Source organism: Coenobita brevimanus, chromosome 97 (genome assembly GCF_032717465.1).
Source record: "Coenobita brevimanus isolate Jiangsu-jjx chromosome 97, ASM3271746v2, whole genome shotgun sequence".
Taxonomy (NCBI): Eukaryota; Metazoa; Arthropoda; class Malacostraca; order Decapoda; family Coenobitidae; genus Coenobita; species Coenobita brevimanus.
In genome coordinates, this window is record NC_137050.1 from 22,065,374 (window position 1) to 22,088,696 (window position 23,323).

The window sequence follows — 23,323 nt, forward strand, 5'->3', positions numbered from 1 at the left end:
GGAGGCACTTTAGATTCTTTCTTATGAAATACATAGTTGCTCAGCTTGAAATTTTGAGTTGATTTTACATGTTAGCTAATGCAGCAGCTGATTATTTAGAAATTTTCATTTTGGTGATAAGGAAGCATTTTAATAAAACTGTATCACATATTTTATGAGTTTCAAAGAGAAACTTTTAAGAATTGTCTGCGGCAGTTATGTTGCATGTCAGTGAAGATAGTCTCTTCTTGTTTAACATAGGACAGATCTTTAGTAGTGAAGGAATTAATGAAAGCTGTCTCCTATGCTCCCCATGGGGCAATGTAGGTTTGGATGATGGATGGATGGATGGATGTTTATATGGTAACTCGTTCAGGTTGACAAGTCTCTCTGAAGCTAAATACTGTCTGATGGTGGTAATAAAAGAAAATTTGTTATCAAAATGAAGTGTTAAAAGGAAGTGTATGATTGCATGATTCCTTCAGATAATTTTGTACAGCACTTGAATGTGATTTATGTGTATTATGTCTGTTATCATTGAGTATTGTGCAGTTAGGTGAAGGAGTGATTTATCTCTGCACTTTCTTTTTGTGCTGTATTTTTCATAAAAGTTCTGTGCCTGTACATAATATTGTACAATATCTAAGTGTCTCATGGCATAAATGTGTTTAAATTGAAAGTACAGTACAGTATCCACAATGGATACAGCATTATTCTTTATTCATATTTATACATTGTAGCTCTATATTTTGTTGTGGTAATGTGTATAAAATATCTTACTGAGCATTATTCCAAGTGACTTCAGTGCCGTATCTCATTGTTTCAGTCATTAAGTAATACTGTAAAATTGGATTGTTGCGTTGGTTAACTTCGTACTTTCGTTCAATTTTTCATTTTTTCTTTATGTAGAAATACAGTACCTCATACTCCCAGATGGTACATTTTCATCAATCTTCCTACCTTTCGAGCTGCAGAGTAATGTCCTAGCATGTGATTGAAGCTGATGAAATATCTAGCCTCATTTGATAGTTTTTTCATAATGAGAAGCCATAGTCATTTATTTTTTGTACTGGCAAATAATAATACAGTAAGACCTTCACTATAATGGACTAATCTGGGGGAAGCCTGATCTGATAAAGTTGATAATTAAGATGGTTCACCCCCCCCTTTCAAGCACATGTTTGAAAATAAATAAGTACAATAGCATATTCTGTTACAGTAATCCCCTGGTTATCGCGGAATTTTGTACTGCACCTAGTACGTGATAACAAAATTCGTGAAAACCTATGGGGTTTATTGTAAATGGTACTCAGCATCCCACTTGTAAACCCAAATATTCCCTTTTACAACAGTTTAGACTCAGTAAATACATAGCCATGTACTGTTATGGTATCAGAAACACACATAGGCATGGTTAGGTTAAGAAAATGATGAAAAGATCACAGTAAAGAAGAAACATGTACCATATAGAGACCTAAGATGTGCTTGAAGTAAGGGGTTATGAGGCTAGGGGATGGAGAGTTAGTGGTCTCCCCCACCTGGGATTAACTCCTTAAGTAGGGCCTCATCTTTGAATTCCTCAGAAGCATCAGAAACCAGATTGAATGCAGTGTTGCCTACTCATTCCATTTTTTCATTCTTTTTCTGTCTGCCCTCCTCTCCTCCTATTTTTCCCATCTTTCCTGTCACATTCTATTTTTCCTCTGTCCTTTTCAGGTTGTTTTACATTGAGTGACAAATCAAATGGTTTCCTGTAAGCGAGGAAACCTTTTACAGTAAAAGTACTCTCATTCGGCAGCTAGTCTTAAAGTATTTCTGGTCTTTCGGTGGTTTTTGTAAATAGTCCCTTTACAAGAGTTCTCTGGTCTTCTGGTACATATGCTGATTTGATTGACCAATTTGGCACTGCTGGCACTAGATCTAGTGCTTTACATAATAATGTAGCACTTTTCACAATAATTTGGTGCCAAGAGATATTAGATTTTCTTCTATATCTAGCGTGTTTTGAAGTCCAATTTAGTGCGGAAGTTTGAACAGTTCACCTACACTTTAGCGCGCTTTTAAAGTTGAGCTTAACTCTTTTGAAGATTTCTGCTTGCCAACACTGCATGTGCTGTCCGACAGTGTATGAGGTCTGTCTCCACTAAAATTTTTTATTCTTTTAATTCCTTCAGTTAGAGAATATCTTTATTTTGGCAACCTACAAATAGTTTCATTCAACTTAACCCCTTAAACGCGGCTGTGTACAGCCGACCCCCCCGCTGTGGCGGGGTTGTAGCAGGGTCTGAGTACCTGTGGGAAAATATTTGCCAAAAATCAGAGATTAACCCTAGAGCATTAAAATTTTTATGGCTTATAGTACTTACATTCAGCTTTCTCCTGAGACACATGTGGAGCCTTCGTGGACTACCCAAGGTCTTGTGGAGACTTGCAAAGTTGGGTAACCAAATCTTCACTTTCACACCTCCAGCAACCCGGTTTCCCCTCTACCACTGCCTTATTCTGTCACAGTAAACTTTATACTACAACGTAAAGGTAGTTAGGAATCCGTATTTGTACAATAAGCACTGAAAATAAGGCTAAAATTAACAGAGCGTACGGCCGACATGCACTGTGGCGGCGGTCTTCCCGTCACTCAACAAACATTTCCATTTTCACAGCTAAAAACATGTATACTACATTATTTTCAATCATATTACTTCCCAAAAGATCACCACGGCGCGCTTTTTATTCTGCCTTATGTCCGCCACTTTATTCTCGTTCCTGTCGGTCGCTTGCACTGACTGGGAAGAGCTAGAACTCGCCATAATCTCACTTTGAAAGCCTGCAGTAAACTGACGCTAAACAGGGGCAAACCGTGAGAAAAAAAGCTAGTGTTACAACTGGGGAAACAAGCGTTTCCTAGTAGCATAAACTGCTTGTGAGAGGAGATCGCAGATTTACAGTTCTGAGCGCTCAGAGCGCTGCCACGTATCACAGCCAGGCTGGCCGGGCCGTGGGGGGGGGGGGGACTGGGGGAAAACGCGATATTTGGCAACAACTGAGGTCAGTAGTACAAAGGTAAAGTATGCTAGTTGTAGCTAGAGGGTGGTGGTACTGATAGACAATACCAGCTGGAGCCTGCTTGCCCGCGGTTATTCAAAATTTACTCAAATCGCAAACGCGACGATCCGCCGTTCTGTCCTTTGGGCCGACCATCGCAAATGCGACGATCCGCGTTTAAGGGGTTAAGAAAGACCCCCTCTTACCAGAAGGGGTAGAAGCAATCTCCCCTTTGGTTGGAGGATATTTTTTTATTTTACTCATGCAACTAGTTATTATTAATTGAGATTATACCTGGCAGAAGGATCATATCCATTATATACACATAGCATCATAGAATATATTTTTCCATTCTTCGATTTACTGGCTTTCTAATACTACGTTCAGTATCTGACTGCGTTACATTGTTCCATAAACTATTAAAAATTTTTACTGGAAGGGATTTTCTGTTACTGAGTATAATCATTTGTTAGTTGCCAGAATAAACCACATTACTAAAATTTGGCAGCTCTATTTTATTTATTTATTTATTTTTAAATACCATCGTATGTCTCCTTTTGTTGATAAGGGCTAAGGCATTGCCCCAGGGTAGAGGACTTAGGTTCTGGAGTGTGTAGCACTTTATGACTGGATGCCGTTCCTGATGTCTCCCAGTGACCCTTGGGTGGACTTGAACCTCTGACCCTTCGGTCAGAGCACTCAAACCCACTGAGCCATGGCTGCAGCAAAGTTAATGAAGCAGTTTATAACCCTTTGACTGGCAGAGATTTCATATTTCAGAATATTATTGTCCAGTGTTGATAAAAACAGAATATGTAAGTGCTGTAAGATGCTATGAAATGATTAATGCTCAGTGTGGTGACAGAGGTCAGCCTTATGACAACTGATATGTTTCCAAAATTACTGTACTCTGTGTTAATGTAACAAGAATGATACATTGCTGCATATTGAAAGTCTGTTTAGCATTTGTTTACATGGTGTTGATGCTGTAATTTATAGAACTTGTATAATTTCAAAAAAATTATGACAGTTTTATATGTTAAAGAAAATAGTAATCTTTTATTGATATTGTAGTGGGTGGAATATAGTGCATCATCATTGACTTAATTGAGCAACACTCGAACTCTACCAGGCTTCAGTGACTCATTTTGAATTTCATAAAATCATCAGGTACTGGCTGGAATAGAATGCTAAAAGAGTTGTAATGACCAAGAAAGGGTTTATGATGACAATAATAATACTCTTAGACTCCTGTGACTCACTCAGCTGAATAAAATCATGTGTTCTTAGCTGGAATCAAATACCAGAGTTGTTCAACCATGAGAGAGCTAATTTTCCAAAATGTATTAATATAAAACTCTATTTTCGGTGTTTCAATTTTTAACCATAATGTAACAGAGTTCACTACTTTATGTTATGGTTCATTTGAGATTCTTGTAAGTAACAGATTTAACATGCATGAACATATATTATATTGTGAACCTTTATATATTTTGCTTTTTGTGACAAACACAGTGAAACTTCACCAAAGAATATATTTCTCTGCAAAATTTTAACCCTTTGACTTAAAACAGATTCCTTTAACTGAATTTATTTGTCTGACATTATCTAGAAGTACCGTATATAACTAACTGCAGCAGCACTCATGAAAAGGTTGATTTAGTAAACATCTTTGACTGGTAGAGTATCTCTTAGTTAAACAAAGTCATCTGACATTGGATTAAATAAAATAACCAAGTGTGACAATACCAGTAAATGGGTTGAAGTGTGTTTGTATAAGTGCCTTAGTATCGACAGTGCAATGTCTGTTGTCCATTAAAACACTGTTTAGAGTTCATTTGAGCAATTATGTTTTTATTAATCATTGTGTATACAAGAGTTGCATTTTCTCTACACTGTATGGACCCCATTTGAACTGTTACCCCTTTATTAACCACTGTGTGTACTAGATATATATTTTCTCAACCTGTAGTTGTTATGGAATCAAACAAGTGTTTCGGCTTATCTGTCCAACTGTAATTTTATCTCTAGGTAACTGTATTCAGCTTTCATTACCACGTTTAGTCCAATACAGTGTACCAGTATGTAATGTGATTGAAGTGGTTAAATGTAAACTGACAAGGTTACACATACTCAAGTGTAGAGAAAGTGCCTGTACTTTATTTAGGTTTCATTATCTGCAGTTGCGTACAGAGATAGTTTAATATTGCACATCAAAACAGCCACAGAGAACTAGAGTTTATATGTAGTCAGTTACTTTTGCCCAGTATCTGCATCTGTTGTGCATTACAGTACAGTGGGGCCTTCCAATATGCGAGAATATGGTCAACAAAATAAGGCACAAATTGGAAACTTTGCATATTAGAAACAATTGAACCAATGGAAATAAATGTATATGGTCAACACCTCACCCTACCTTTGTCACTTACAGTACTTTCCCATTATTGACAGTCATTTTTAAGAAAGACTTTGCTCAAAGCGCGATAATAGAACTGTGAATGTAGTGTGCTAGGTAACGCTCCATTTGTATAATTGTGGGATTAGCAACTGTACAGCGCCTGTCCGCTTGCTGGCCTCCATAAGTCTTGATGGTTCATAAAATCTGCTCCTTGTTCTTGATTCATAAAAGCCAAGTTCTGACCCACTCTTGTTCACATGTTACATCATCGCCCCACCTCTTCATTCAAGAATAAGAGGATCACTTTGGAGCTGAAAATGAAGGTTATAGAGTTGAATACGCAGGGTAAATGGAACTCAGTTCCATTTGCCCTGCGTATTCAACTCTATAACCTTCATTTTCAGCACCAAAACGATCCTCTTATTCTTGGAATGAAGTGGTGGGGCCATGATGTAACATGTGAGCAAGTGTGAGTCATGTACTGTGCTAAAAACACCACAATATGCGAGCGTCGAGTGGGCAAACACAGACTTAGAGTCTTGAGACTTGACTTGAAAGATGCCATGAGGGAGGGAAAGGGCGGAAACCAACCAGCCATCTGATGGTGGCTTCGGTTACTACCATTTTGAGTGGGAACACCATTTTTCCCTTGCTTTCAGATAGAATCACATTTCACCTATTAAAATATTTTTTCCTGAGTTGAGTTTGCATATTAGGTGTTTTGCATATTGAGATCCTGCATATTGGATGACCCCACTTATAGTTAGCTTCATCAGAAATGCTTTTGTTATACAATATATTCTTTTTTAATGGGTTGCCATCAAGTTCAAACACCTTATAGTTTCAGTAAGTTACAAGAACCACTTCTTGAAATACTTACTGTATTATGGTTCTAAAGTTACTTATACTCCAAGTCTCATATTCTCATCGGGGTTGGGAAACTTTGTGGCATCTCTTTCATAGTATTTAATCTTGCTCCTTACACAATAATCTGTTATGTACTGTATTATTTAGAGCATTTTACGTGTTGTATCCAGTTGACTTCATTTTAATTTATTCTGACTGCTGCCAGACTATATAACTTATATAGGAGAGACTTCATGTTGGAGAGGGTTTATTAAGGCTATATTTACTCCTAAAGTTTTAAAAATGAGTTATGAGTTATTTGAGAGGAATATGTGGAGTTACATGGAGAAACAGACTGACAAATGAGGAAGTGAAAGAGCGTTGTGCTGTGGATGTGAATGTGATAGAAGGCATTAGGAGAAACACATTGAGGTGGTTTGACCATGTGGAGAGGATGGAGAGTGAGAGATTAACAAGGAAACTGTATGTGAGTGAGATGGAGGGAGGGAGAGGGAGGGGGAGGCCAAGGATGAGATGGGGGGATGAAGTAGGGAGGTGTATGAGAGAGTGTGGATGTGAGCTGGGAGCAGGGCAGTGAAATGGCAGGGGACAGGGTGATATGGATGCAGTTTGTTTGTGGCCATCCCTTATGGGATTAAGGCATCTGGCAATAGATAGATAGATATTTTAAAAATCAATGGGAGATAGCAGGAATAAGATGAGAGATGTTCAGTAGGTTAATATCACTATACTTTACAGTAGATTGTACAAATATTGCAGGCAAGAATACTGCTTTCATATGTCATATTCAGAATTAAACTGACAAGGAAGAGATGCTAGAGAGTCTCCTAAACTAACAGAATATGAATGCTATGTACTGTACAGCCTTGTGTCTTCCGTTGGACAAGAGCAGGGGAGAGAAATTGTACTCGTACAGTTAGGGACAAATGTTCATCTGTTATTCCACTGTGTCCACATCATGTTTAGGGCATGTCTGTTACTTTCCTCCCTGACATCATAACCAAAAATATTATCTGTGGGCAGAGAAACACACCAAGCCTCTTTCACCTTAGGAATACTCTGTATTGCCAGAGTGAAAAGTACAATAGAAGACTTGAAATATGAGTCAGACTTTTATCCACAGCTATCTTTTTAATTTTAGTCAGATTACTTCTTATGTTTAGTTTTGCTAGAGTTCAGTAACACTTACACCATACTGTTTGTGTAATTAGCTATATTGTGAAATTGATATCTGTTAGTAAGTGAAAGGAAGGATTTGCCTTAATTGTTGGATGTTTTTGTACATGGAAAGTACTAGTAGATTTATATTACTTAGTTGAAGCTGGTATTCAACTACAGGAGTAGAAATATCATAGCTGTAGGCCTGTGTGGTCCTGGAAGGGCAATATAGGATAGGATGATGGCTGAATGATTAATCTCCTCAGTTTTATTTAACACTGTTTACTGAAGGTGTCATTTGACCACATAATTCAGTTAATTGTTATTTGACACCATTTATTGACCATATAGTCATCTTCTGTTTCTATTTGACATCTTGTCATTGAAATATTAACCATTTCAAATGCTGCTTTGTTTTGTGAATAAGGACTGCCATCATTACACTGCATACCTCTTTTGTTACTTGAAACATGGAACCTATAAGTGAAAGTAGAATGATACATTGGTAGTCTGCTGCAGTGTATTATTTTTATTTGTATATATTTTTTTTTAATGTGCCCTTAATGTACCAACATTGGTTATACTGTATTATATATATATATATATATATATATATATATATATATATATATATATATATATATACTCTACAGTAAAACCTCTTTAAATTGGAATAATAGGGGCTGAGGCCATTCCAACTTACTGAAATTCCGACTTATGGAAAATGTTAGGCTTCCTGACTGACCTGGAAAAAAAATCACATAACATGTTTGCAGAGGGTGTAATCCAAGCATAAGGAGCGCCATTTGGTAGGATATAGAGATGTTAGGGGAGCACATGATTGTTTCTGTGCAACATTTTCACTTCCGTGCAGCATTTTCTAACCATAATCACAAATGCACTGCCTTACACTTTATATACACTTTATATACAGGACTTAATCACTACTGTGAAGCACTATTGTATGCAAAATTAATCACTATCAGAGTCACTGCAGAAAATTTGTGCAGGCAACTCTGAGGACACACTGCTTAGGAGGCTGCATGTTGATTCAGTGGGCCCTCACAGGCTGAAACATGATGAACCTAGTGCATCATGCCGAGATTTTGTTTCCATTAGAGACGTTTTACGACTTGGGATTTTTTTCAGGGATTTTTACGACAATTTTTTTTGAAAAATTTATATTACCTGTATTTTCATCAACAAAAATCATGCGCCATGCCGGCTTTAGTGTAATCCTGACTAAAATGGGTCTGACTTATGAAGGTTTAGTGTACAGTATATATATATATATATATATATATATATATACACATATATATATATATATATACACACTCAACCCTCGGCTACCACTCCCAATTGGTCCCGCTATGGCCGCGCTATACCCGAAACCGTGATAGCCGAATTGAAGAACTTATGGTAATAATTCTAATTGGTGCCTAGATCTCAATATTTACCCCTAAGATACCTTTTTTGTACCACATATTAATATATAATAGTCTAAAAATGGCATGTTTTATGATGTGATCATGATTCTTATAAATACCCCTCACAGTTGATTCATTGATGTTATGTTCTTCCCCACACTTCGCTTGGTCTCACCATTCTCTTTAAGTTTCACATTTCCAGTTTATCTGCATAACTTAGGTTCTTCCTCTTCTTTATTTCCCTGCCAGGTGCCGCAGCATTATGTTGGGTAATGGTAGGGGGACGAGGAGGGGGTATGTTGGCCATGGTCATATCATAAAAAAGGTTATTGTTCTCGCTGTCACTGTTCACGGTCTGAGAGCGCGCGCTTGAATGGTTTGGCGGGCAGGAGATTCAGTCGGGTGGCCAATCAGCACTCGGCTGGCTCTGACGTCACACGACCAATCACGGAGTGAAGCTTTTGTTGGTTGGGCGGAGCACTGGAGCCTGGCCTTTTTTAAATTTTCGAACATTTGCAGTGCATGATAGCAGGCATTAGGGCATGATAAAGGTATTTGGGTAGTTTTTTATATAGGCGTGATAGTGAGATACGCTATAGCGGAACCCGTGATAGCCGAGTGTTGAGTGTATATATATATATATATATACATATATATATATATATATATATATATTATATATATATATATATATATATATATATATATATATATACATATATACAGTAATCCCCCCACTATCCGATGTAATAGAGCCAAAGGCATGCCCGGAAAGTGGTCCTGTCCGGATAGTGGGCCCCAGCCTCCTGGACTTGTACTTATGGACCCTAACTCAGAAAAACACCTATACAACTCCCTCTGGACATGCATAGCACCTATTTAAGACCCAAATACACGAATAAGGGACATAAAAGACTGAAATAAATGCAAAAGAACCAGAGAATGAGGTTTTAGAGGTGAGTTTATACAATATTTAACCATCTGGGTACTTACAAGTCTCTGGCTCCTGGACTGGTAGTTATGGACCCTAACCTAGCCTAACTCAGAAAAACACCTCCCTACTGCACATGTATAGCACCTAAGACCCTGTTCACACCAATAAGGGACATAAAAGAATGAAATGAGGTTTTAGAGGTAAGTATGGAAAATACAGTACAATATGAAACATTCTGGGTACTTACAACAAGTCCCTGGCTCCTGGACTGGTACTTATGGACCCTATCCCAGCCTAATTTTGAAAGCCACCTAAATAACTCCCTACTGGACATGCATAGCACATATTTAAACCTATTTAAGACCCTATTCACACCAATAATGGACATAAAGCTTGAAATAAACGAAAAGGAACCAAAGAATGAGGAATTAGAAGTGACTGTACCTCATTCAGGGTAATTACAGCACGTTTGTGGCTGCCTTTTGTAAGGTTTTGGCAGTGGTGAAAATGCTCTTGAAGCACGTACAGTAATCCAGTGTTGTGCAGCACTTACAGTAATTCTTTGCACTGTGAGTTATAACTGTTTAACACTGCACATTGTTAATTGCACCACGCCAGTTTAAAACCACCATTTGCACTCCACAGCTAATCCTTAGCACTCTAAATTCTAATTTCTTAACACTGCACAACATTGTAAATTCCCGTGTGGTCTAGTGGCCAGGTATTGCAGTTTATTCACTGTTTATTCACAAGAAAATGAGCACGTGTGGCTCCCATTACGATATGCTACATCCGCGATCGAAGATAGGCAATAACTGTTTGAATGTTGGTGAGGGGGAAACAGAATTGCCAGATCGCAATGGCCACATTACCAAACTCCTCAATTTTCATTACCAACTTTAACTTTTCATTACCAAATTCGTAAAGCTAGCATTTATTCTTCACTAATTATATATACAAGTGGAAATACAGTAATCCCTCCAATATCCGATGTAATAGAGCCAAAGGCATGTCCGGATAGTGATCCTGTCCGGATACTGGGCCCCAGCCTCCTGGACTTGTACTTATGGACCCTAACTCAGGAAAACACCTATACAGCTCCCTCTGGACATGCATTGCACCTATTTAAGACCCAAATCACACCAATAAGGGACATAAAAGACTAAAATTAATGCAAAAGAACCATAAAATGAGGTTTTAGAGGTGAGTTTATACAATATTAAACATTCTGGGTACTTACAAAAGTCCCTGGCTCCTGGACTGGTTTGAACCGCCAGTTTGCAGTCCACAGTTAATCCTTTGCACTCTAAATTCTAATTTCTTAACACTGCACAACACTGTAAATTCCCATGTGTTCTAGTGGCGAGGTATTGCAGTTTATTCACTGTTTATTCACAAAAAACGAGCACCTGTGGCTTGCATTGCTATAAGCATCTGCTCTCGATCGGAGTTAGGCTGTGACTGTTGATGATGGCTGGGTAACAGAGTTGCCAGATCACAACGGCCACATTACCAAACTCCTCAATTTTCATTACCATTTTTAACTTTCATTACCAAATTCGTAAAGCTAGCATCTATTCTTCACTAATTATATACACAAGTGGAAATACATGTAATCACTCTTCTTATAATTAACAGCATGTTGATTATTATCACGCTATATAGGCAACCAAATGTCAGAGAGAGCAAACAATCCACCATCTCCATCCTGTGTATCCTCATACATGTGAAAAATCCATTTGGTATTGTATTATTCTGATTCATTACCAAACGAATTTTTCATTACCAAATTGGCCCACATTTGGTAATGAAAAATACCAAATGGCAACACTGACAGGCGAGGGGGGAGGAGGGAGGAAGGAAGGGGTGAAGGGACCATGGTGTAACAGCTGTTCGGCGCCACGAGGCAATTTCAAATTACGGGTGGGAAAAAAGTCAGATTTTTTTCGAAATTTTTTGTGGTTTTTGGCCCATTTTGGGAATATTGGATCCCGGGATGAAAATGTTCGGTTATTGGGGATATCTGGAAATTGGGCGTCCAGACATTACAGGGATTACTGTACATGTAATCACTCTTCATATAATTAACAGCATGTGGATTATTTTCACGCAATGTACGTTAGCAGATTAATCAGAGAGAGCAAACAATCCACCATATCCATCCTGTGTATCCTCATACATGTGAAAAATCCGTTTGGTGATGCATTACTCTGATTCATTACCAAACAAATTTTTCATGACCAAATTGGCCCACATTTGGTAATGAAAAATACCCAGTGGCACCCCTGACAGGGGAGGGGGGAGGAAGGGAGGGGTGAGGGTCTGTGGTGTAACAGCTGTTCGGCGCCGCGCAGCAATTTCAAATTATGGGTGGGAAAAAATTAGGGTTTTGGGGGGATTTTTTCTTTTTTTGGCCATTTTTGGGTTCCGAAGGTCCAGGCCCACAATGTCCGGTAAGTAGGGATGTCCGGAAAGTGGGCGTCCGGATAGTACGGGGATTACTGTATATATACTGTATATATATATGGAGCCTCTGTGGTATAGTGGTAGAGTGTGCGTTTCGTACACGGGTGAACCAGGGTTCGCGCCCCGCCAGGGTAATAAACTTTGGGAGTGTTCACCCGGCCACGTACTGCATTGGCGGACACGAGGGGTGCCGTGGTTGAACCAGTGTCGCCTACTATAAAGTATGCTTGCACCCAGTCGGCTTGTGCGGGCCGATTACACTTGGTTCACAGACTACACACACATCCAAAGCCACTCCAACACTACAATTACACTTACAAGCACTTCTCACCCTACATACATTCTCTACCAGACAGCCTTAGCCACTTGGTAGAGATACATTGGCTGTATCGTCCCGACTTCGGTCGGGATAGGCCGGTCCTGCAGTGGATACTCAAACGGTTGATGATGATATATATATATATATATATATATATAGACTTGCTCTCTGAAACAACTGTGATTAAGTGATTTTGGATAGGGGAATCTGGGGGACACTTAACCCTGCCAGAAACCCCAGTTATATGGTTACCACCCAGCATAGTAAATGGTTTCCTGGGTACAGGAAACCATTTGGCTTGTCACTCAGTGTAGAGATCATATGGCACCTCTACATTGAGTGAGTCTGGACATTGCTACTCCTCACCCTGCCCTTGGGTGGGAAAGGAGGTCCAGATGATGATGAGGATGATGATATATATATATATATATATATATATATATATATATATATATATATATATACACACAGTATATATACATATATATACTGTATATTTATATATGTGTGTGTGTGTGTGTGTGTGTGTGTGTGCATAGTTGGGGGTGCTCACCATCCACTCACTCAATGTAGTGCTGCTTTGGGTGTCTGCCCTTTCCTCTCTTCCTTCCTCTCCTATCTTTTTTTCCCTCATTCATTCCTCTTCCTTCTGCCTACATGTGACTTCACGTTCCCACTTCGGTCCTTCTTTTCTTCATTCTTTCCTCTTCCTTCTGCCTATGGGTGACTCTACACTGAGCAATAGCCAAATGGTTTCCTGTACACCAGGAAACCATTTACTATGCTGTGTGGTAACCATATAACCAAGTTATGGTACCTGGTGATTTAGTGGGTAATTATTGCATTCCAGTCGGATTGAGCCTGTGTAGGTTTATATCCAATGGGTGGTTGGGGATTGTTGCTCACGTAATACCACTCAGGGATGAGTGTGATTGGTCACTCTCTTCTTAAATGTCAGGACCAACTTGCCTAGCTCTGGGCTCCTATGCTCCTCATAGGGCAACATAGGATTGGATAATGGATGAATGGATGGATATAATATATATATATATATATATATATCTACCTACCTATTGCCAGACACCATAATCCCGTAAGGGGTGGCCTTTTGACTTTGAGTTATTGGTTTTATGGAGAGGGGCACTAACCCTCCACCAACCCACTTGTTGACACGTAGGGAGCACGTATGGTGTTGTTATATGGTTATCACCCAACGTTGTAAATGGTTTCTTGGCTTATAGGAAACCATTTGGCTTGTCACTCAATGTAAAGCCACCTGTCAAGGAAAGAAGAGCAATAAGAAGTGACAGGAAAGATGGGAGATATGGGAAGAGAGGAGGGCAGGCACAGAAAAAGAATGATAAAGGATAAGGAAGAAGTAGGCAGCACTATATATATAATAAAAATAGTGTGTGTGCAAGTACTGAAGGAAAATTTTTTTGTAACTGCATAATCATTTTATAACCTTTGTAGTAGTTGGCAGAACAACTGTGCCAGTTGTTTTTTATATGAAATTAGCAAGAAAGAAATGTATGTGTTAGAGGGTACAGGTAATTTTCCGTAGCTGTGATATTTTGTAAGATATCTGCTTGACCAGCCAAACTACTGTAAAGAGACATGTAGGTTTTGTATAGATATTATGCATTTGTTAACAATGGAGTGTAGTAAGGTTTTGTACAGATATTATGTATGTGTTTATTATTGGGTGTAGTTGGTATCAGAGATAAATTAGATGGTGATATAGGTAGGTAGTAGTAGTAGAAAAGTAACTGAAGCACCAGTGTGTCTGGCCAAGCAGACCCATCAACCAAGGGCAGTCAGTTGCCACTGCAGGGCCATCACATGCAGCAAATCAGTGTTCCCCTTGGAGTCAACAGTGTGTAGATTTGTTTCCGGATGGATGCCGCATTGCATCTCCACTTAGTTAACAGACGCTACAGTGAGCTGCACATCACCCCGATATTGGTTACGGGTATATGGTTACCAACCAGTGTTGTAAATCCAGGAAACCATATGCTTGTCACCCAGTGTAGAGCCACTGTAAGAAGAGTTAGGCAGCACTGTTTCAAGTAAGAGGATATTAATCACCACCTACCACTATGGTAATATAGGTAAAGGAGTTGAATGCTGTATATAGAAACAAAGTAAAAGCATACCTGGGCTGTGGAATGGCCATGGCTGGTCAGTGAGATCAGTTGTGAGAGTTATTGGTTTACTTTGCTAATTTATATGTATCTTACACAACATAACACTACAGTAGTTATATTCTTTGTAAAGGATGTGACTGTTTTATGCTACTCAGTGCTATAGTTTACTATTTATTGCTGTGTATTCATGAAAGTTTGTTTATTCTAAAATATTGCAAGAAATTAGAAACAGTATTTAATGTAGAATATATACTATAAATTTACTGCTATGACTCATTTTTTAATTTGCACTTTCATTTTATCAGTTTTAGTCACTGAATTTGCATATTCATAGTTCATAGACTACAGTACATCATATGAGTGAAGGACTTTGTAATAAAAAATATTGTACATTATTTTCTGCTTTTCTTCATCCGCCTACTACTATGTACTTGTTTATTCATTGTCTAATATTTGTATTACTTCTATGCAGTATTATATTACTGAAGAGTTACTGGACATGCTAATCACATTGACTGGTATACTCCACTTCAGCCAACTTGTCCATAGATTCACACCGTCTAACAGTCAGTTCTTACTGGCAAAGATAATTTTCTTATTATTAACTGTATAATATAGTTTCTTATTATTATCCTTATAACACAGTATATTCATATTTATTTACAAATTTCAGACTGATCTTCCATGAATCTTGGATGGTGGCTGAGAGGGTGCATCTTAATGGAGAAATTGGTTGGCTCATAGTACAATAAACCCTCGCTAAATTGATCCTCAATAAACCAGATTTTGGCTATGTTGACCCCTGTGAATGTATGGAATAATCTCTCGATAAATCAAACAAAAAGTCAGTGTATCGAGGTGACAGCCTTCAGTCCAGTCGATGATGTTATCAGTAGCAAAAGAAAGTAATTTTTTTCTTTTCTTTTGTTTATTATTGATAGAAAATATTTTTTATCTATACAAAGCAAGGTACAACATATAAACCAACAGGCAATTGGAATACAGGCATGGAAATTTATGGTTCTGTTAGATATCCAATGAACAATATTTATTATAAATCAGATCTTGAGTTTTTTTTTTTTTTTATGTGTCCAACTCTGGGCAAAGGCTTCAGGGCCTATATCTTGGGGGCAGTAGCCTATCCCAAGGCCCAGTAGTCCTCCTACACCTCCACATGTCACCACTTCGGCGCTAACACCCACCGTCCATATTGAGTACATGCTAGGGCTGTCTCATACAGGACTGGTGTATTGGTATTAGCGGGGGTATTTTTACGACATGTCGGCGGGTCATCTGGTAGATCAGGAAAGTCTGCTTTTTTATGAAATTCAAATCCTTAAGCAGTCCATCAGGACTGCAAGCCGCCTCTCTACCAATTCAGCCACCGCCTCCCCCAAATTGTTAAATTCCCCTCAAATGAACATCAGATATATCAAAATATTGGCTGTATTGTGAGCTTCCCTTCCCTCCCCCCCTCAAGTTAGTTCGATGTATCAGGAAATTACTGTCTAGTGATTTTTAATAGTATCTGGGCAGAGTCACAAGAAAATGCCTAGCCTAATGTGGCAGTACAACTATTAGGGTTAACATGATAGTTTTTAACCCCCTCAATCCAGCGATGTGCTTTTAACCATATTCTTACTATGTTCAGACAGTTTTATTCAGTTTAGGGGAGTTTTCTTTAAGTGAAGGAGTTATTAAAGCTAATATCTAACCTGCCCTTTCAAAAGCTTTCTCCTAAGTTGAACAAAATCATCTGCATGTAACAAGAGTACAATGCAAACTACAGGTATAACATTAAAAAGAAGGGGTTAATATTTGATTGGTAGGGACTTTCCAAAGATTAAAGCATCATGCATTAACCAGAATAACATACTTAAATGCAACAGTACTAATTAAAAAATTAAAGGGAATTTCTGAGTCATAAAAATGAACTCAAATTACAATTTGTGTCTGCATGGTTAGCGGTATAGGAGATGATGATATTGTAGTTGTGGGAGGGGATTTCAATGGCCACGTGGGTGCAGCAGCATAAGAATGTGAATGGGTGAATGAGAAATGTGCATATGTTACAAGGAATGCTGAATGTGACAGGATACTAGAGTACAGAGTAGTAATGAACATGATTGTGTGCAACACAGTTTTTTAGGAAAAGGGAGAGTAGACTGATTACATATAAGTGGGGGTAACAGTAGCCAGACTGACTATTTTCTGGTAAAGTAGGCTAATAATTAATGGGAAACTTAAAGGGAGTGAAGAGTGTGTGCAGCATCAAAAATCACAGTACTGATTTGTGTTAAATAATTGGGTAGTGAAGAAAGGGTCCTATACACCCAGGAGGGAAATATGAAAATACAGAAGGTGAAAAATCGAGCACCAAGGGATGTTTTCCATAGCGAGATCAGTAGAGTGGTGGCTGAACAAGATGTAGGTAGGAGTGTTAATGAGCAATACAGAGCTCTCAAGATGAGTCTCTTGGAATTACTAATTCTGTGTGTGTATGGACAAGAGGCCCACTAAGACATAAGGTAATGTGGTGGTGGAATGAGAGTGCAGAAGCTGCTGTTAAAGACTTTTCCAGGAATGGAAAAGGGGTGGTAACAGAGAGGAATACTTGGCTGCTAAATGTAGGGCCAGAAAGGAGGTATACAGGGCAAAGTCTGAGTCTCAGAGACTTTTACTGGCTAGCGTAAACAGTGCCGAAAAGAGGACTAGGGTACTGTATTTAAGGTGGCTAAACAGATGAAGAAAGCTAACAGGAATATAGGTGAGCAGTGTGTGAAATACGATTAAGGAGGGTAGTGGTGGAAAATGAAGATATTAAGGATGCACGCAGAGAGCATTATAACCAGTAGCTGAATGAGGAGTCTGACTAGAACAGAGAAGATTTAGAGTCAGTTGATCCAGTGTTAGGCCTTCGATTAATGTTGATACCATGAACAGGATGATAGGCAAGGTGCAGTCAAGGAAGGAGACAGGTGTGTCTGGGTTGAAAGCTGAGATGTCAAAGGTCTCGGGAGATATAGGAGTGGGCTTAGTTACTTTTTGATAAGTTCAGCTATATATGATTATGTTGTTCCAGATGACTGGATGAAGAGCATGACTGTAAATGTGTATAAGGGGAAGGTGGTGCCCTAGAAAGAGGGAATTATAAAGGCTTAAAACTTTTGGACCAGATAACAGGTAATGCTGAGAGTTTTATAAGGGAAAGGGTAAATGCTGATGAGCTGCAGTTTGGGTTTATGCAAGGCAGAGGGACCACTGATGCAATATTCAATGTCTTAGAGTTTCTGGAAAAATTTATATATAGGGAGGAAGACAGAGTGATTGAGTGACAAGCCAAATAGTTTCCTGCACACCAGGAAGCCATTTACTATGCTGGATGGAAACATATAACCAAATTATGGCACTTGGTGGTTTAGTGGGTAATTAAGGTGCTCCAACCAGATTAAGTCTGTAGGTTTATATCCAAGGGACAGTTGGAGTTTATTGCTCATGTAATGCCACTTAGGGATATGTGAGGCTGGTCACTCTCATCTTAAATGTCAGGACCAACTTGCCTAGCCCCAGGCTCCTATGCTTCTCATGGGGTAACACAGGATTAGATGGTGTATGTAAGGAAGAAAGCTGCATTTTGTGTTTATTGATTTGGAAAAGGCTTTTTAACAGTCCCTAGGGAGGTGCCAAAGTGGACATTAAGAAAGCTTGTGATCAAGGAGTGGCTGGTTAGAGGGGTTAAGGGAGTAAATGAGGGTGCTCGCACCCATGTGAACATGAACAGAGGCTTGAGTGTTGAGTTTCCATGAATGCTGGTGTGCATAGAGGGTCAGTTTTAAGCCCCTTATTGTGCTTGAAGCTCTTTTATGTGACTTCAGAAATGGACTGCCATGGAAGTGTTGTATGCTGATGATGACTCTGTGTTGAGTGTGGAGCATGAGAGAGTGGTGGAGGAAAGATTAGGAAGTGGAGAGAGGAAGTGGGGTACAAAGATTTGAGAGTAAATGCAAATGAAACAAAAATGATGACATTTAGCACTGACGGTAATACTGTCAGAGCAGATGGAGTGTGGCCGTGTGCAATCTGTCACCCCATGTTGACATGAGGTATAGTAGTATTACAGGTAAATTGCAAAATATTGTTGATATCATGGGCATGGTGTGTAAGGGGAAGCATGTACAGACAGAGAGGTGGGAAAGGACTGACCTTGATGGAGAGTCTCTTGAGTGTGTGGAGTAGTTTTGTTATTTGGGGGACATGATATGTGCTGGAGGTGGGGCTGGAGGTAGCTCTGTGGCTAGGGCAAGGAGTGGTTGGAAGAAGATCAGAGAGCCATAGCCTCTTCTGACACTGATATGGCTCTACTTCTGTGCTAAGGGGTTCTTATATGCAGCACATTCTAGGAATATAATGCTGTCAGGTAGTGAGACTTGGGCAGTAAAAGAAGAGGATATTAGTAGGTTGAAACATAAAGAGATGACAACGATTAGATGGATGTGTAGTGCAGACTTGAATGACAGGCTTGGGGGAGTTAGGATTGCAAATGAAGAGTTGAGAGGGAGGATGGGATGTGAATGTATTAGTGATAAAATGAGTAGGGGTAGACTGAGATGGTTTTGGAATATGGAGATGATGGAGGATGACATTCAGGTGCAAAGTCAAAGTTGTGAACATTGAGGGTAGGGCTGCTAGAGGTAGATAAAAAGACTTGGGACCAGGTCATAGATCTTGGTGAGTCCTTGTAAGCAAAACAAACTAAATTAAACAATAAATTGAAAATCATTTTTGCTGTTGTTATAATTAATTTTAAAAGAAATGTTTTACCTTTTTGGCATCACAGTGCTTATAGTTATACTTGTCATCTTACACCAGATTACACTTATTACAGTTCTGCGTTACTATACATCCTCGCTTTATTGAACCTCATAAATCCAAACTTTGGATATATCAACCACTTGACCCTATTGAACAAGCTTCTTCATACCAAACAGTTTATTTAGCAATGTGATGTGGCAGCTGACAGAATGACCCTGTGAGTTGGTGGGTGACAAAGTTTTTTTTTTTTTTTTTTTTTGTACAATATTATATTAGTTTTGTAGTTATTACTTCCACCAAGGAGGTTATGTTTTTGCCGGCATTTGTTTGTTTGTTTGTTTCTGTTAGCAGGATTACTCAAAAAGCTATGAAATAATTTTGGTGAAATTTTGTGGAAGGGTGGGCCATGGACCAAGGAAGAAATGATTAAATTTGGGGGCGGATCTGGATTCAGATCTGGAGCATCCCGCACAATATCTCCAAAAGTTCTCAATAAATTGCAATGAAATTTTATGGAAAGATGGGCCATGGACCAAAAAAGAATTTATTAGTTTTTGGGGTGGATCCAGATCTGGCTTCTATATCCATGGATCTGTTAGCAGGATTACTCAAAACGTTATGAATGGATTTTGATGAAATTTTGTGGAAGGGTGGGCCATGGCCCAAGGAAGAAATTATTGAATTTTGGAGCAGATGTGGATCCAAATCCGTAGTATCCCGGACAATATCTACAAAAGTTCTTCATGAATTTCAGTGACATTTTGTGGAATGGTAGGCCATGGACCAAGAAAGAATTTGTTACATTTGGGGACAGATCTGGATCCAGATCTGGATCCTATATCCACAGATTTGGATCCGGATCCCTTTTAATGGCAGTGGCATTACCAGAGCTATGCGGTGTCTGAATGCTTTCCAGTTATTTATTGACATTTATTAATATTATCTTATATAGTGCCAAAGAACACAGTATAAACCCACAAAAAACTGAAATATTGTGCTGCAGTCTGAACACTAACTGTGTTAGGTATCCACTGAACAAGATTTGGTGTATACTGTGTATATATATATATATATATATATATATATATATATATATATATATATATATATATATATAACAAATTATAGCATCAGATACATAAGCCTCTCCCCCCAGTTTGTTATATCAGAGGTTTACTGTATCATCTGTGTTATCTCTGCTATGTCTGAAACATTAGGTGCAAAATTCTTTATGTAATGACTAAGCATCTTACATGTATATCTCTATCTGTCTGCCTATCTATCTATCTATCTATCTGTTGGCAGATGCCATAATCCCATTTGACCTTGAGTTAGTTGTTTCACCGGGAGAAGCATTAAATCTCCTCCAACTCACTTGTTAGTACATAGGGAGTATGTATGGGTTGGTTATATGGTTATCCCCCAGTGTTGTAAATGGTTTCCTGGCTTACAGGAAATCATTAGGCTTTTCACTCAATGTAAAGCCACCTGAAAAGGAAAGAAGAGCAATAAGAAGTGACAGGAAAGACTGGAGAAATAGGAAGAGAATAAGGCAGGCACAGAAAAAGAATGATAAAGGTTAAGGAATAAGTAGGCAGCACTACATCAAGTGGGTGGATGCTGGTTGCCATATTATATGCAAGGAGATAAAAGAAAATGGAAATTGAAAGCAGTGATTATATTGTAACAACTTGTTGCTTTATTACGTGCACTTGTAAGCAATGCAGTTTCCCCGTGTATAACATAACATTGGTGTGAACAGAAAATTGTATAATCAAACTACTGAGTTTTGATGAGGTTTGAAGGATATTTTGTTTATCCCTGGATTTACCATTTGTGCACTGCCTATGGTGGTGTACATGCAGCTATCCAGACCTGCAAATACATGGTCACCTCAGCCATATTAAAAGGCAAGCATCTCCCACACGTCTCATTAACCACTTCATAGTGATAAATATTTTTTTTTTCCTTGCTACATTCAGATGAATTTGTTGTGGTTGGGAGAGAAGGGAGAGGAGAGAGAGACTGAGGATTAGATGGAAGGATGAAGGGAGGAGTATATGACTGAGGGTGAAGCATTTTGGAGACAGGCAGCATGTGACAGAGGACAGGGAGATATGGAGGTGATATATTGGTGGCCTTCCCTTCTAGTATTAAGACATCTGGCTATAGACAGAAAGAAAAAGAGGAGACTTTTTAAATTGGAGGGGTTAGATATAGCCATTAGTATCCCATTCATAAAGGTTCTTCTAAAGTTGAATAAAATAATCTAGACATAGCAAGAAAAAAAAAAACATCAGACTGAATATGTTAAATTTTTTGCAGTGCAATCCTTTCTTGGCAAAGCGTTAATCATCACGGATGTCATTACGACACAACATAAATGATTAGTGATAAGCCTTACGGTAATGAATGTCTAAGTTGATATATACATGAATGATCATCCATATTCATTCTTCACAGTCCTGTATACTGGTACTCAGTTTGTAGATGGATGTGTCAAGGTAAATCTGCCAATCGCATACCACCCCAGTCATTGCCTTGAGTCCTGAGGCTAGAGTACTGTAGTCCAGTACATTTGTGAGTAGTTAAGATGCTGGAGTGGGACACCTTCAAGTGTGGTACCAGTATTACCAGGCAGCTTAATGGCCTGGTATGGCTAGGTTATTGTAGTCCAGTACATATGAGAGTAGGTAAGGTGCTGGAGAGGGACACCCTCATGTGATGGCACCAATATTACTAGGTGGCTGAATGATCTGGTTAGACTAGAATACTGCAGTCCAGCACATTTGAGAGTAGGTAAGGTGCTGGAGAAGGACACCTTCCTGTGGTGGTACCAATATTACCAGGTACTACCTAATTATACAAGTGTCCCTCATCAACTTCCCTTTCCTCCAAAAGGCAGATGATGGACTGCAGGAGAACTTAAGTCTGCAGTCCATTGGGTTTATGTTTTGGATGAGCCTTGGGTCACAACCACATCAAGAATATATGACCAAGTTACTCCCCTTGGTGGTATTACATTGTAGTAAAAAAAAAAAAAAAAAAAAAAGTCACCTCCTGGGGATCAAATCTATGTGCATGCCAAAGCGTCACTATTTAGAAAACTAATGGTTTGCACTTGGTCAGTGTATACCTTTTCACTGATGGAAGTATTGTACAGTACTGAAATATTTTTGTAGTTTCCTCCAGGACTTACTAATGAGCGTTTTGTATAATAAAATGCAGTAGTAGTTGCAAGTGGGCTAACGGTAAAGAGGTTATCATTGCATATCAATATTTATACCCCTCTAGAATCCATAGTTTAGTGTTAGCTGTTTACATGGTGGATTAGCATACAGTAAACTCTCAGTTATCTGGCATAATTCAGGCAAGTCCTATGCCGAATAATGCAAAATGCCGGATATTGCACAGTACTCCCCATCAGTTCAATATTTGGCATCAAGCCAGATATTGCGTTACTGTCCATTTCAACCCTCTATACTAAAAACTTTCACAAGAGTAAATGATGAAAATTAAGCAAATTTAATGATACAGTAATGTAATACAGTAATACAGCACCGACTGGCTCCTGTTTACAAGTCAGTTGATACACCACGATGCCATACTTTGTATAGAACTGTCAGTTACGTCCTGTTTTGAAACCAGCAGCCGTGGCTCAGTGGGTTAGAGCGCTCCGTTCTGACCGAAGGGTTGGAGGATCGAATCCACCCAAGGATTCGTTGGTAGACATCAGGAAGGGCATCTGGTCATAAAATGCTACACGCTCCA